The sequence below is a fragment of the Myotis myotis genome, unplaced genomic scaffold (genome assembly GCF_014108235.1).
Source record: "Myotis myotis isolate mMyoMyo1 unplaced genomic scaffold, mMyoMyo1.p scaffold_m19_p_17, whole genome shotgun sequence".
NCBI classification, from domain to species: domain Eukaryota; kingdom Metazoa; phylum Chordata; class Mammalia; order Chiroptera; family Vespertilionidae; genus Myotis; species Myotis myotis.
Genome location: NW_023416321.1, coordinates 19,826,785 through 19,840,140, shown reverse-complemented (window position 1 = coordinate 19,840,140; position 13,356 = coordinate 19,826,785). Strand labels below are relative to the sequence as shown.

Sequence of the window (13,356 nt, the reverse complement as noted above, 5' to 3'; positions counted from 1 at the left end):
CGGTTTGGCTCAGTGGATGGAGCGTCGGCCTGCGGACTGAAGGGTCGCGGGTTCGATTCCAGTCAGGGGCATGTACCTGGGTTGCGGGCATATCCCCAGTAGGGGGTGTGCAGGAGGCAGCTGATAGATGTTTCTCTCTCATCGATGTTTCTAACTCTCTATCTCTCTCCCTTCCTCTCTGTAAAATATTAATAAAATATATATATTTTTTTAAATATATTTTATTGATTTTTCCACAGAGAGGAAGGGAGAGAGATAGAGAGCCAGAAACATCGATGAGAGAGAAACATCGATCAGTCGCCTCCTGCATATCCCCCACTGGGGATGTGCCCGCAACCCAGGTACATGCCCTTGCCCGGAATCGAACCCAGGACCCTTCAGTCCGCAGGCCGACGCTCCATCCACTGAGCCAAACCGGCCTCGGCAATAAAATATATTTTTAAAAAATAATAATAATTTCCATTGGAACGTCTAATTAACAAAAATGCCTTCAATTGAGGAGTTGCTGTTTGAAGTTGATTTTCCTTTGTAACTTAGGTTTCCTTTGGTACTTTGGCTTGTGAAAAGGGTGAATATTGGCACTACTTTCTAGAAGCATGGAAATAAGCATATACTCAGGCCTAACATTTAGGTAATGCATTTAGAGTTCATGCTGAAATAAGGTAATCACATAAAAACTAAAGAAAATGAACATGTTGGCTCCATTTTAATTAGACTACCTTTTTTTTTTTACTTAAAAAATAAATAATTATAACCTGAAAATACATCTCAGAAACATTGTAAGGATATTTACAACTAAAAAAAGGGAATAAAGTTCTCCCTCCTTTTTTTATTTTCCATCCTGTAAATTCAATGCTATCCTCTTCCCCCCAAAAAAGTGCTTTTTCTCCTGCCCAGATCAAACTTAATTCATAAGTTTTTTTAAGTAATAAAAGGAGGAGGAAAATGTTATCAAATAAAACATTTGTTTAGATTAGGAAGAGGTTTTGCACTAGCAGGGAATATAAAATTAAGGCAGCCACATAACTACATTCTTGAGTAGTTAACAAGTGGTAACTCATACAGTACAGAGCTCTAACTTCCATTCTGTATTCCTACCAAGCCAGAAGTCTTTGATACAGCTTCAGGGGTTACAGTGAAACTACAGCTGACTCCTGAACAATATGAGTTTAAACTGTTTAGAGTTTTTTTCCATAAATACTATTTTTCTTATGATTTTCTTTTCTCTGACTTCCTTTAATTGTAAACATATAATATATATAACAAACAAAATATGTATTAATCAACTATTTTTTATCAGTAATACTGTCAACAACGAGTAGTTAAGTTTTGGAGGAGCCAAAAGTCATTAGCTATTTTTGACGGGGGGGGGGGGGGGGGAAGCAGTGCCCCTAACCCCCAGGGTTGTTAACAGGGCCAACTGTATATTAAACACTCAGGTTCAGAGATTTAGAGGTAAAAATCTTAAACAGCATATATACCTTAAAAAGCAAGACTCGCCCTAACTGGTTTGGCTCAGTGGATAAGAGCATCGGCCTGCGGACTCAAGGGTCCCGGGTTCAATTACGGTCAAGGGCATGTACCTTGGTTGCGGGCACATCCCCAGTGGGGAGTGTGCAGGAGGCAGCTGATCGATGTTTCTCTCTCGTTGATGTTTCTAACTCTCTATCCCTCTCCCTTCCTCTCTGTAAAAAATTAATAAAATATATTTAAAAAAAAAAAAAAAGCAGGACTCTATGTACCTAATACATTAATTAAAACCAAGGTGACTGCCCTGAACAGTTTGGCTCAGTGGATAGAGCGTTGGCCTGAGGACTGAAGGTCCCAGTTCGATTCCGGTCAAGGGCATATACCTTGGTTGCGGGCACATCCCCAGTAGGGGGTGTGCAGGAGGCAGCTGATCGATGTTTCTCTCTCATCAATGTTTCTAACTCTCTATCCCTCTCCCTCCTTCTCAGTAAAAAAAAAAAAAAAAATCAATAAAATATATTTTTAAAAAAAACAAGGTGACTGTAAAATAAAATCCAATATATTGATCCAAATTTTCTTGAGTTTTAGGGAACTAGTACCTGCTGACAGTCCTTTGTATCCTAAAGATAACAAAAGTCACCAGATCCTGGTGATAAATTCTCAGTACCAAAGAGAAATAATACTCTTGCACAAAGTCCTCCAATTCCTAAGGGGTCAGGACTTCTGGTTGGGTTCCCCTTGCAACTGCTTCAATTCTACAGGGAGAATGACTGGAAAAACTGTGTGACTTTGACTTCCTTTACACTAAAATAAGCCTCATTATCCAACAATAGCAGCTGAAACATAAACAAATATGGAGAACTCAGTATGCATTTACCTAAAGATTTCCAACAGTCCAAATACTTCGTTTACACAGATTGCATTATTCTCTGATTTATTCACTGCATTAATTTGGAATTCTGCAGGAAAGATTACCACACAACAAATTATCTAATTACACTAATATCCAGCTCCAAAGGAAGGCAACCTATGCCAGCTGGTGAAGCTGGTGGAGGGTTTCCATTACTCCTTGTCTTTCTCTCTCCATCCTTCCTCCCATTTTCCTCCCTACGTATGTCTTAAACTCGGCCCCTCTGTTTAGTCTCAATGGAGTGTCCTTTGGCCATCTATGTACAAGAAATTGAAAGCAGCCAAGAGACTAGAGAAAAACCGTACCAATGAGTGGTTTTTTCATCTAAAGATCATCTGTTGCCCGGCCAGCGAGGCTCAATGGTTGAGCATCAACCTATGAACCAGGAGGTCAGGGTTCGATTCCCCATTAGGGCACATGCCCAGTGGGGAATATGCAGGAGGCAGCCAATCAATAATTCTCTCTCATCGTTGATGTTTCTCTCTCTCTCCCTTTCCCTTCCTCTCTGAAATCAATAAAAATATATTTGAAAAAATAAAAGATCATCTGTCCACACTGCCCAAAAGAGGTTTATCCTGTGAAGTGAAACTTGGCACCAAGTGCTACCTGTTGAGAAAAATAATGTAAATTCATTCCCATACAAAGGACTAGGAAACAGCATGATAACTCTCCAACAGAGTTGTATCCATAAACCAACTGGTCTTAGAATGTTCTTATATCCTATATGATATGAAGTTTCAGAGTAAACAAATGGTTAATGACACATCTTTTGTAACACATGAATCAGCTACAGATTGGCAAGAGTGGGTCACACCCTAGTACCTATGACTCTAAAGTACTTGTTTGAAAGTGGACCTGGATGTCGGAATTGCCAATCCATCCTACTTAGATAGGAGCAGAATTTTACAACTATGTGGGTTGTCATAACTTAAAGTTAAAAAAATAACACATATATATGTAATGCAAATTAATTTGAGAACTTCACTAATATTTTAACTCCAATAACCAAGAAAAGGAGCAATACAAAGTAAGGAAACAATGGACATAAGACACTGGGGGATAGGGGAGGCCAGGGGATTGTCAAGGGTGGGGGAAAAAAGGAGACATATGTAATACTCTTTGTAATACTTAAGCAATAAAACTAAAAAAAAAACAAAGTAAGGAATAACCAATCAGTCCTAGGAAGCAAACACAATAGTAGTTTTTGAGTGGCAAGAGGCTTAAAGAATTGCAAATTTGGGAATTAGAATATTCTCAATTCTAAAAAATAAATTAGGCCTTCAATTTTAAAAATAACACATCTTACCTTAAGAGGCATCCGAGTAGCATTCATAGTGTCAGGAGTAGTTCAGACAATACTCAAAAATGAGCAAGAAGGGAGTCTTAGTAATCCCTCAGTCACCAAGTATGAGCAGGTGGAAAAATGTTTTGTTTCAAGAAGGTATCTGAAAGAGAAGACTTTCATTTAGACTAAAAAAATGATGAAGAATGAGTAAATAGTTTAAGCTATGTGGACAGAGATTTGAAGTACTACTGCCTCACCATCCCAAAGAGAAGTACAAAACAGTCCTCTTTGGAAAATAGCAACTGTGGGCATGTGTATATCCATATATATGGAGAACTATACTTTACATAAGAAGTGGATTCAATGTGTAATACATATTTAAGATAATATAAAATTTTAGATAATATCAAATCGTTAGAAAGCCAAAATCCCAGATAGAAAAATAATTATCCATCCAGGGTACTTCATAAACACTACGGAAAGTGATTTGTTAACTGACCGTCTAAAAAAGACTTTTGCCATGTTTAATTTTATTTAATGAAAACCTCTCTGATCGCTCTCATTGTCCTAAATTTTATTAAAGTTTCAGAACCCATTCTACTTAAAAACCTATGCTTGACTGAAGTGCTACAAGCAAATAAAAGGCCCTTCTTTCCTAGAGATCTTTAAAAGCAAACCAAACAACTTAATTTTGACGACCCGGGAGGGAGGCAAGTTTGCCTGGAGGTAGGAGGATGGGTTAAATGACCTCCCTCGCAGAATCCTCGTTCAAATCCTAGGCCTGAATGAAAATTCCAGCTTAACCAGTTATTGCTTCGCTTAAAATGGAGGCTTGCCTGAATAGGAACAAAAATAACAGCACCCACCTCTATAAAATAAATTTCGGGAAAATCAAAGACTACAATACCCTCATCTTCTAAAGAAAAATGTTTTTAAAATGTTCTGGTGTCGATTTGTTCCTGCTATACATTTGTCACTTCGGCTTGGAAGACTTGCCATCACTTTCCTTAACGCTCATCGGATTTTTTTTTTTTTGGGGGGGGGGGGGGGGGTAAGGGGAAGGAGTCTGACTCTTGACCCAAGTCTCAGGAGGATTTAGGGGCCCCTCGGGGACCCCCACTGCAGGAGGCATGGGGAGAAGAGAAAGGGGACAGCCCGATGATTCCCACCCCTCCCCCCACCTCGGACCCTGGTCCCAAACCTATCCGCCTCACCTTCCCGCAGCGGGGTGACTCCTTCTGCCCCATCCCCGCTGTTAGAGGGGGGGCGCCCGCGGGAGTGGGCTCAGGGCAGGGGCGCCCGTGGCCGTGGCCCTCAGGAGGGGCGGCCCGCGGGATGCAGCTTCCCTTCCCCTCCGCGTCGGTCCGTCCCACCTCGGCTCGGCCTTGCGCCCCGGGCTCTCCTCGGCGCCCCCGGCCCTAGGCCCGGCCCCGGCCGGCCCCCGGGCACCAGGCCCCCGTCCCTTCGGCAGGCACCCCGCGGCCCAGGCCTGGGAGTGGGAACGGGGCGGGGGTCTCTATGCCCCACACACGCGTCTCCGCTCCCCCAGCCCAGCCGCTTCCAGGGCCCTCGGCGGCGCCCGCTCCACGGGCCCAGCAGCCCCTCGCCTCCCGGCCGGGCCGCCCCCTCGGATTCCCGCCTCCCCTTCCCCACCATCACCTCTACCGACTCGGGCACCCACCCCCCGGGGCACCAGTGCCAACGGCGGCTCCCCGGGCCCCGGACCTACCTGCACGGCTCAACCAAGCCTAGAAGTGGGGGCGGGGAATCTTCCGCCCTCCTCTGTCTCTCATTGGCCCTTCCAGAGCACATCGTGAGCGGTATTGGCTGGTGGCGGATGTCCGTCAGAGCGGCGGGGCGGGACAGAAGGGGGAGAGGATGCTGGTGCCCCGGCGTCTCTGTCTCTGTGTATCTCTCTGTCTCTGTCTCGCTTTGGGAAAGGAGAGACATTTGAATCCGAGGACTGAACGGAGGCCGGAGGTGGGAAGGACAGAAATAGGCATCCTGACAGAGCTTCCCACCGGTCGGCCGCTCCGAGCCCTCTACCTAAGTCTCCTGTAGATCCTCTTCTCCATCACCCCCAACCCTGGCCCCTCACCCTTGTAGGTTCTTCATCCAGGAAGCGACGTGATGAAAACTCGAGGCCGGAAGGCCATAGAGGAGATTTTATGTATGTATATAAAATATACACATACAAATACTTACATATAAAGTCAGTCAGATATAAGGTCACGAGAGCCTGGAGAGGAAAGGGTACACATCTCACAAACAGGGAAGGACTTGAGATAGAGCCACTATCAGAAGGAATCAAAATGACTCAAAGTGCTAGTAACAGTGGTTTCCTCCCGGGCGGGAGAACTGAGTGCCTGGGAGACCAGGTGGAAGAAAGACAACATTACACCGCGCATCCTTTTGTATCTTTTGATTTTTGTACCATTCACAAAGATGCCAGGTTGGTTTTGTTGTTTTTTTGTTAATTGATTTAAATTTAAAAATAATTCCAAGGTTGGAAAACCAGGGGGACAGACAAGATGGTCGTCCGGACAAAGTGGCACGACGTGCGGATTTTAGGAAGGAATTTTAGTTTTTAATATATTCAGATCCAGATACCAGTGGTAAAACTAAGTGGATGTGTCCTAGGGGAACTGGAGTTATGGAACTGGTGGAGAGTAGAAAATCTGGACTAGGGGAGATCTGGGGGTCTCCGCCTAAATATGGTGACTGGTGACATGCTAAAGGATAAACTCCCCATAGAGATGTAAAAGAAACCCACCGGAGGATGAAAAGAAACAGAATGAGGGGCAGTTAGGTAAGAAAAACAATATTGAAGAAGCATGAAAGTTAAGGGAGGAAGGGTATCTGGAAAAACAGAATAATAAAACTATTAAGACTGGTGAGGCTCTTGCGACTCACTTCAGGGACCCTCTTTAGGCTCATTCAGTAAAGAATGAAAGCCAAGAAAATATCCATTAAGCAGAGTTCTTAATTTTTTTCAAGCCACAGACCCTTTTCAGTCTGGTGAAGTATATGGTCCTTTTCTCAGAATGTTTTCAAATGCATAGCAAACATACATGGGAATGCAAAGGAAAGCAATGATATTAAACCACGATTTTCAATTATATTATATTAATGCATTTTATATTAATGTATTCAATAAGATCTAATAACAGGCCTAATAACCACAGTAATTTTGAGGCAGTAAATTAACATAAATAATAATTCAAGATCTCTGCAACAACTGTTATATATTTGCAAAATATCTGTGATTTCTATTGATGACAAGATCACAGGTACTGCTAATAATACTTGGTTTGTTGTCTCCATTTGTACTTAAAGAAAATGCTAATTTTCTGTTACACTTTAGCAAAAATAAAGGCATATGCTTTTCTAAGTTCATGGATTTCCTAATCTGCGGACCATAGTTTAGGAAACCATACCCTAAAGAAAGCATTCTTTCCACCCTCCACATACCATGCCAGGCTGTGCCCTTCCCTTGGCTTCTTGTCTCTTGCTTTCTCTACTCCTTTCCCATTTGCTCCAAGCACTCTCTACCTGCCGATTTCTGATATCCCTGTGACTAAAAGAGCAAAGCACTATGAGTGAGTGTTGGAAGAAAGATATATACAGGTTGTCTTTCTTCAAAGAAAAAAGAGAGAGCTAAACAGTATATAGCAGATCTGAGAAGATGGGGAAAAGGAACCCAAGATGGGGTAGCATTAATCCCCAAGAGGAAAAACAAATTATAAAAAGAAACTTTTATCAGTTAAAAAATGATATTTTCTGAGTTTATTAATTTTACTTAAATCAGCCCTAGAAAACATGTTTAATCCATCTTTTTATTTCATATATCTATAAAATGGGGTGAAAAAAATAGTACCTACATCCTAGGGTTTTTTGTGAGGATTAAATTAGTTGATACATATAATAAATTTAACACAGTGCAGTTTTTAACTACCGTTATTATTACATTTTGCATCTTGTATTCCAGAGCATGCCATGAAAAGTTTTGGTATGATTATTTGTATTAATGGCATGTATAATAGCAAATTAAGAGTGATAAGGTGATTAACCCAGAGCACCTACTTTTTATTTAAATGCTTCAAATTTAGAATACTTCACTTCTTCCAGTTACATTTTCATTCCTCTAGGGGTGGTTGGAAGAACATCAGTGCCTCTTTAAAGAGATTGTAAACTTGGAAAGAAAATTTTGCTACTTCTATTACAAAGGGCTAGCTTCCATAATGCTGAATATAAAGACCTCCTACAAATCAAGAAATAAAGACCAGCAATCCTCATATATTTCTGGTGGAAGTGCAAACTGGCACAGCCACTTTGAAAAAGACTTTGATATAATTTAATACAACTGGAGATATGCATACTCTATGTCCTAACAGTTACACTAGTGGATATATATTATAAGGAAATGCAGAGTTTTAAGCATAAGTATTACTGTACAAGAATAGTTATAGCAGCATTGTTCCTTAGTGCCCCAGACTGGAAACATCCCAAATGTTTACCAAGAGTAAAATGGTCAAATTATTGTATATTTGTACCATGAAAATTAATAAACTATGGTTATATTCAACGACATAAAAATTTTTACAAAGGTAATATTAAACACACAAAAAGCAAGATTCATAAAACATATATAGTATGATTCCATTTATGTAAAGTTTAAAAGCAGGCAAAATTGAACTACTAGTATATTGCTTAGGGATGCATAGATAGGTGTCAGGATTATAAAGAAAAGGAAGGAAATGAACACAAAAGACGAATTAGTGGGACAGAGGGAGTTTGATTGGGTGGAGGTTGTTCTTAGGGATAGGCAGTATTCTACTTTTTGATCAGGTGATGGGATAGAAGTATGTGCTCTATAAGTGTTTATTAAAATGTACAAAAATGCCCTGGCTGTTTTGGCTCAGTGGATAGAGCGTCGACCTGCGGACTGAAAGGTCCCAGGTTCGGTTCCGGTCAAGGGCATGTACCTTGGTTGTGGGCACATCCCCAGTGGACGGTGTGCAGGAGGCAGCTGATCAATATTTCTCTCTCATTAATGTTTCTGGCTCTCTATTCCTCTCCCTTTCTCTCTGTGAAAAATCAATAAAATATATATTAAAAAAATAAAATGTACAAAAACATTTATATTTTTCAGTATATATATTTCACAATGACAATATTTTAAAAACAGAACCTCTAGGAAAATGAACAAAGTTTATGACAAATTTTACAAGAATGAAAACAGGAATCGCTCTTTTTTTAAAAATATATATATATTTTATCGATTTTTTACAGAGAGGAAGGGAGAGGGATAGAGAGTTAGAGAAATCCATCAGCTGCCTCCTGCACACCTCCTACTGGGGATGTGCCCGCAACCAAGGTACATGCCCTTGACCTGAATCGAACCTCGGACCCCTCAGTCCGCAGGCCGATGCTCTATCCACTGAGCCAAACCAGTTAGGACAGTAATGGCTCTTAAACGAATGAAAAGATGCTCAACTTGACAAAAACATGCATTTAAAGTTCCACTGAGATACTATTTTCATCTAATAGGTCATGAAGATAAACATTTGCAAAACATTGTGTTGGCAATGGAAAGAGGGAAATAACAATTTTTTTTACATCACTGATGAAAGTCTAAGTTCTTCCAATATCTATGGAGCTCTATGGAGAGCAATTAGGCAATAACCATCAAAATTATAAATGCAAATACCCTTTAATTCAGTAATTCCAACTCTAGAACTGTATTCATTCATTCCATACATATTTATTGAGCACCTTACTATGTGGCAGGCAGTTTTATGCTGTAGAATTTATCTTACTGATATATTTTCTGAAAAATCTGGAAATATGGGGCTGTTTATTTCATTGTCATACAGTTGTTCATGAGGAAGAAGCCTTAAATCTCAACCAGAGAATATAAAAGATTTTATCAGACCACATTAAATAAAATTTAAAAAGTATAATAAATATTCCCCTACTTCCAAATTTTGAAATAATCTGTATATACATACTTATTTGTTTGTTTGTTTTGTTTTTGTTTTTTTAAAAATATATTTTATTGATTTCTTTTTACAGAGAGGAAGGGAGAGGGATAGAGAGTTAGAAACATCGATGAGAGAGAAACATCGATCAGCTGCCTCCTGCACACTCCCTACTGGGTATGTGCCTGAAACCAAGGTACATGCCCTTGACCGGAATCGAACCTGGGACCCTTGAGTCCGCAGGCTGACGCTCTATCCACTGTGCCAAACCGATTAGGACAGTTTGTTTGTTTTTTTAACAAACATTCTAATAGCAAAAGATGAAAAGAAGCTTTAAATGCACTTCATTATAGGACTGGTTAAATAAATTATTATTTGACTCCTGCTCTGTCACCAGGGCATAACAACTATGGGCATAACAACTATGCAGTCACACAGGGCCCCACACTCAGAAGGGCCCCACACTCTGCTATTGCCATCTTGAAATTTTTAATGATTTTACTTTTGAACTTGGGTTTTGTAAATGAAGTCCAATGGGCCAATGAAGCAAATGCATGAGCTAGCAGAGGAGATATGCACAATTAGGTGTCACCATTCCTTGTCATGCCATTTACATAAAGCATTGGTGATGCCCCATGAGCACAGAATTCTGGGGGACCTGTAATGTGGGAGTTCCACAAGATTTAAAATGAATGCAGGGTATGTGTGTTACATGTATGACTGAAGAAGCCCTGAGAGGTCATACTTTCCGTTCAAACTAGAACTTTCTGTTCCAACCCAGAAAAAAGGTAATATATTCTAAGAAACGAGAAAGATAAGGAACTGTATTCTATCTTTTCTTACTCATGTTGCTTCTTTGTATTAACCAATCACTGATCCTGAAAATGACATAAAGGAAAAGGCAGCCCTACCTGCTTTGGCTCAGTGGATAGAGTGTTGGCTTGTGGACTGAAGGGTCTTGGGTTCGATTCCCCATCAGGGCACATGTCCAGGTTGTGGGCTTGGTCCCCAGGGATGGGCGTTCAGGAGGCAACTGATCAATGATTATCTCTCATCATTGATGTTTCTATCTCTCTCTTCCTCTCTCTACCTCTCTGAAATCAATTTTAAAAAAATTTTTTTAAAGGAAAAGGCAATCTGGAGTTCCTTTTCCTTTCAGTCCTTCCTTACTCATCAATCAGTAAGTTGAAAGTGGAGTGTTAGTAGAATATGCCCATAGCAAGAAGTGAAATCAAAACATTTGAGTTGGTTTATCCAGAGTTCCCACTATTATGGTAAGAACAAAATACATGTGCAGGTACAAGAACAAAATACGAATAATTGTATAATTTCAGCAATTCAACATATGAGTTAAATACATGATCTTTAAAACTGGCAGTGCACAGGATAAAGATAGATGGCAAAATTCCTGCTTGATCATTTAAATTTTTAAAATTTTATTTGCTTAGATGACATCAAATAACAAAAAAACCCATAACAAGTCAAGACAGAGACCATGATAGAAAGGGGAAAATTTCATATTTTAGTACCTTTAATGGCACCTTTTTCCTGCTTTTTGAACAAGAGATCCACACTTTTATTTTGCACTGAACTCCAAATTAGGTAGCTGGTCCTGTCCATTGCTTGCTAATTTTGTGACATTGGGCACATTATTTAAACAATCAATGCCTGTTTCCATCTCTGCAACATGAGAATAATAGTCATACCTATTTCATAGTACTGTTGAGAGGATTAAATATACTAAATTAGGGAAGACTCTTAGAATAGTGTGTAGCAGCTACTACATAAGTATTTAATGTCATAACCATTATTGCTATATTACTGTTATCAGATATACAATGGAATATTAACCAGCCGTAAAAAAGAAAGAAGTTCTACCTACATTTACTACTAGAGCATGATCTCTGGATACAGTTTGGTGTTCTTTTTTTTTGTTTTGTTTTTTAAAGTAGCAAACAATGTTTATTCCCTGTTTCCATTTGGGTAAGGAAAGAAAAAAATATCTCTACATATACGTACTTATATACACCTAAAACATATTTCTGAAGAATATACGCACAGTAACACTGGTTGCTTCCAAGAAGGAGAAACAAGGTAGACAAAGTGAGAGAATTTTTCTCTTGTTAATCTTCAGGGTTTTTTTGTTTGTTTGTTTTTGTTTTTGTTTTTTAAATATATTTTTTATTGATTAAGATATTACATATGTGTCCTTATCCCCACGTTACCCTCTCCCCCCCCCCCGCCCCCCCCCCCCCCCCCCGCTCATGCTCTCACCCCCCTGTTGTACGTGTCCATTGGTTAGGCCTATATGCTTGCATATAAGTCCTTTGGTTGATCTTTCCCCCTTACCCCCACCCTCCCCTACCTTCCCTCCAAGGTCCGACAGTCCAATCAATGCCTCTCCGTCTCTGGATCAGTCCTTGTTCATCAGTTTATGTTGTTCATTATATTCCACAAATGAGTGAGATCATGTGGTATTTATCCGCTCTCCAGTTCCATCCATGCTGTGACAAATGGTAAGAGTTCCTTTTTCTTCTTCCTCTTCTTAAAGAATACCTTTCAGCATTTCATATAATGCTGGTTTGGTGGTGATGAACTCCTTTAGCGTTTTCTTATCTGTGAAGCTCTTTATCTGACCTTCTATTCTGAATGATAGCTTTGCTGGATAAAGTAATCTTGGTTGTAGGTTCTTGGCATTCATCACTTTGAATATTTCTTGCCACTCTCTTCTGGCTTGCATGGTTTCTGTTGAGAAATCAGCTGACAGTCGTATGGGTACTCCCTTGTAGGTAACTGACTGTCTTTCTCTTGCTGCTTTTAAGATTCTCCGTCTTTTGCTCTTGGCATTTTAATTATGATGTGTCTAGGTGTGGTCCTCTTTGGGTTCCTTTTGTTTGGGGTTCTCTGTGCTTCCTGGACTTGTAAGTCTATTTCTTTGACCAGGTAGGGGAAGTTTTCTGTCATTATTTCTTCAAATAGGTTTTCAATATCTTGCCCACTCTCTTCTTCTGGTACCCCTATAATTCTGATGTTGGTACGCTTGAAGTTGTCCCAGAGGCTCCTTACACTATCTTCATATTTTTGGAATCTTTTTTCTTTTTTCTTTTTCGGTTGGGTCTTTTTTGTTTCTTCGTATTTCAAATCTTTGACTTGATTCTTGGGATCCTCTTGTCTGCTGTTGGAACTCTGTATATTATTCTTTATTTCAGTCAGTGTATGCTTAATTTCTAGTTGGTCCTTTTTCATATCCTCGAGAGTCTCACTAGATTTATCGAGGGTCTCACTAAATTTATCAGCGGTTTCCATAAAATTCTTGAAAAACCTTATAAACGTGGCCTTGAACTCTATATCCAGTCGTTTGCTTTCCTCCATTTCTGTCATTTGTGACCTGTTTCTTTGTCTCCACATTTTTTATGCTTCCCTGTGTTGGTAGAGTGGTTTTGTGTGCTAGGTGTCCTATAGGGCCCAGTGGCTCAGCCTCCCCAGTTACCTGAGGTGGACACTCTTGGTGTACCCCCTTGTGGGCTTTTTGCACAGTCTTATTGTAGTTATGCCTTGATTGTTGTAGGATCACTGGGAGGAAATGACCTCCAGGGCAATTGGCAGCGAGAATCAGCTGTGTCTGCAGTGGGAGAACTGTGTTGAAGACACCCTTCTGGGGCAAGACTTGCTTCAGTGGGGTTTTGGTGCTCACAGAGTCTGCACCCTGA

At 40.3% G+C, this 13,356-nt stretch overlaps 1 protein-coding gene across 2 annotated transcripts in view; it reads right to left on the bottom strand.

The window, feature by feature from the left end:
* KANSL1 (KAT8 regulatory NSL complex subunit 1) overlaps nucleotides 1-5,501 on the bottom strand; it is a 164,912-nt gene extending 159,411 nt beyond the window's left edge. Inside the window, exons 1-2 of one of the 2 annotated variants that reach the window (XM_036340097.1) lie at nucleotides 5,395-5,501; nucleotides 3,687-3,825 (exon numbers count right to left, since the gene is read on the bottom strand). The gene's annotated coding sequence lies outside the window, so the exon portion shown is untranslated. Of the gene's footprint in view, nucleotides 1-3,686; nucleotides 3,826-4,879; nucleotides 5,011-5,394 lie in introns of those variants that run through there. The other variant, XM_036340098.1, reaches the window with a different exon arrangement.
* Between the last annotated feature and the right edge of the window lie 7,855 nt (nucleotides 5,502-13,356).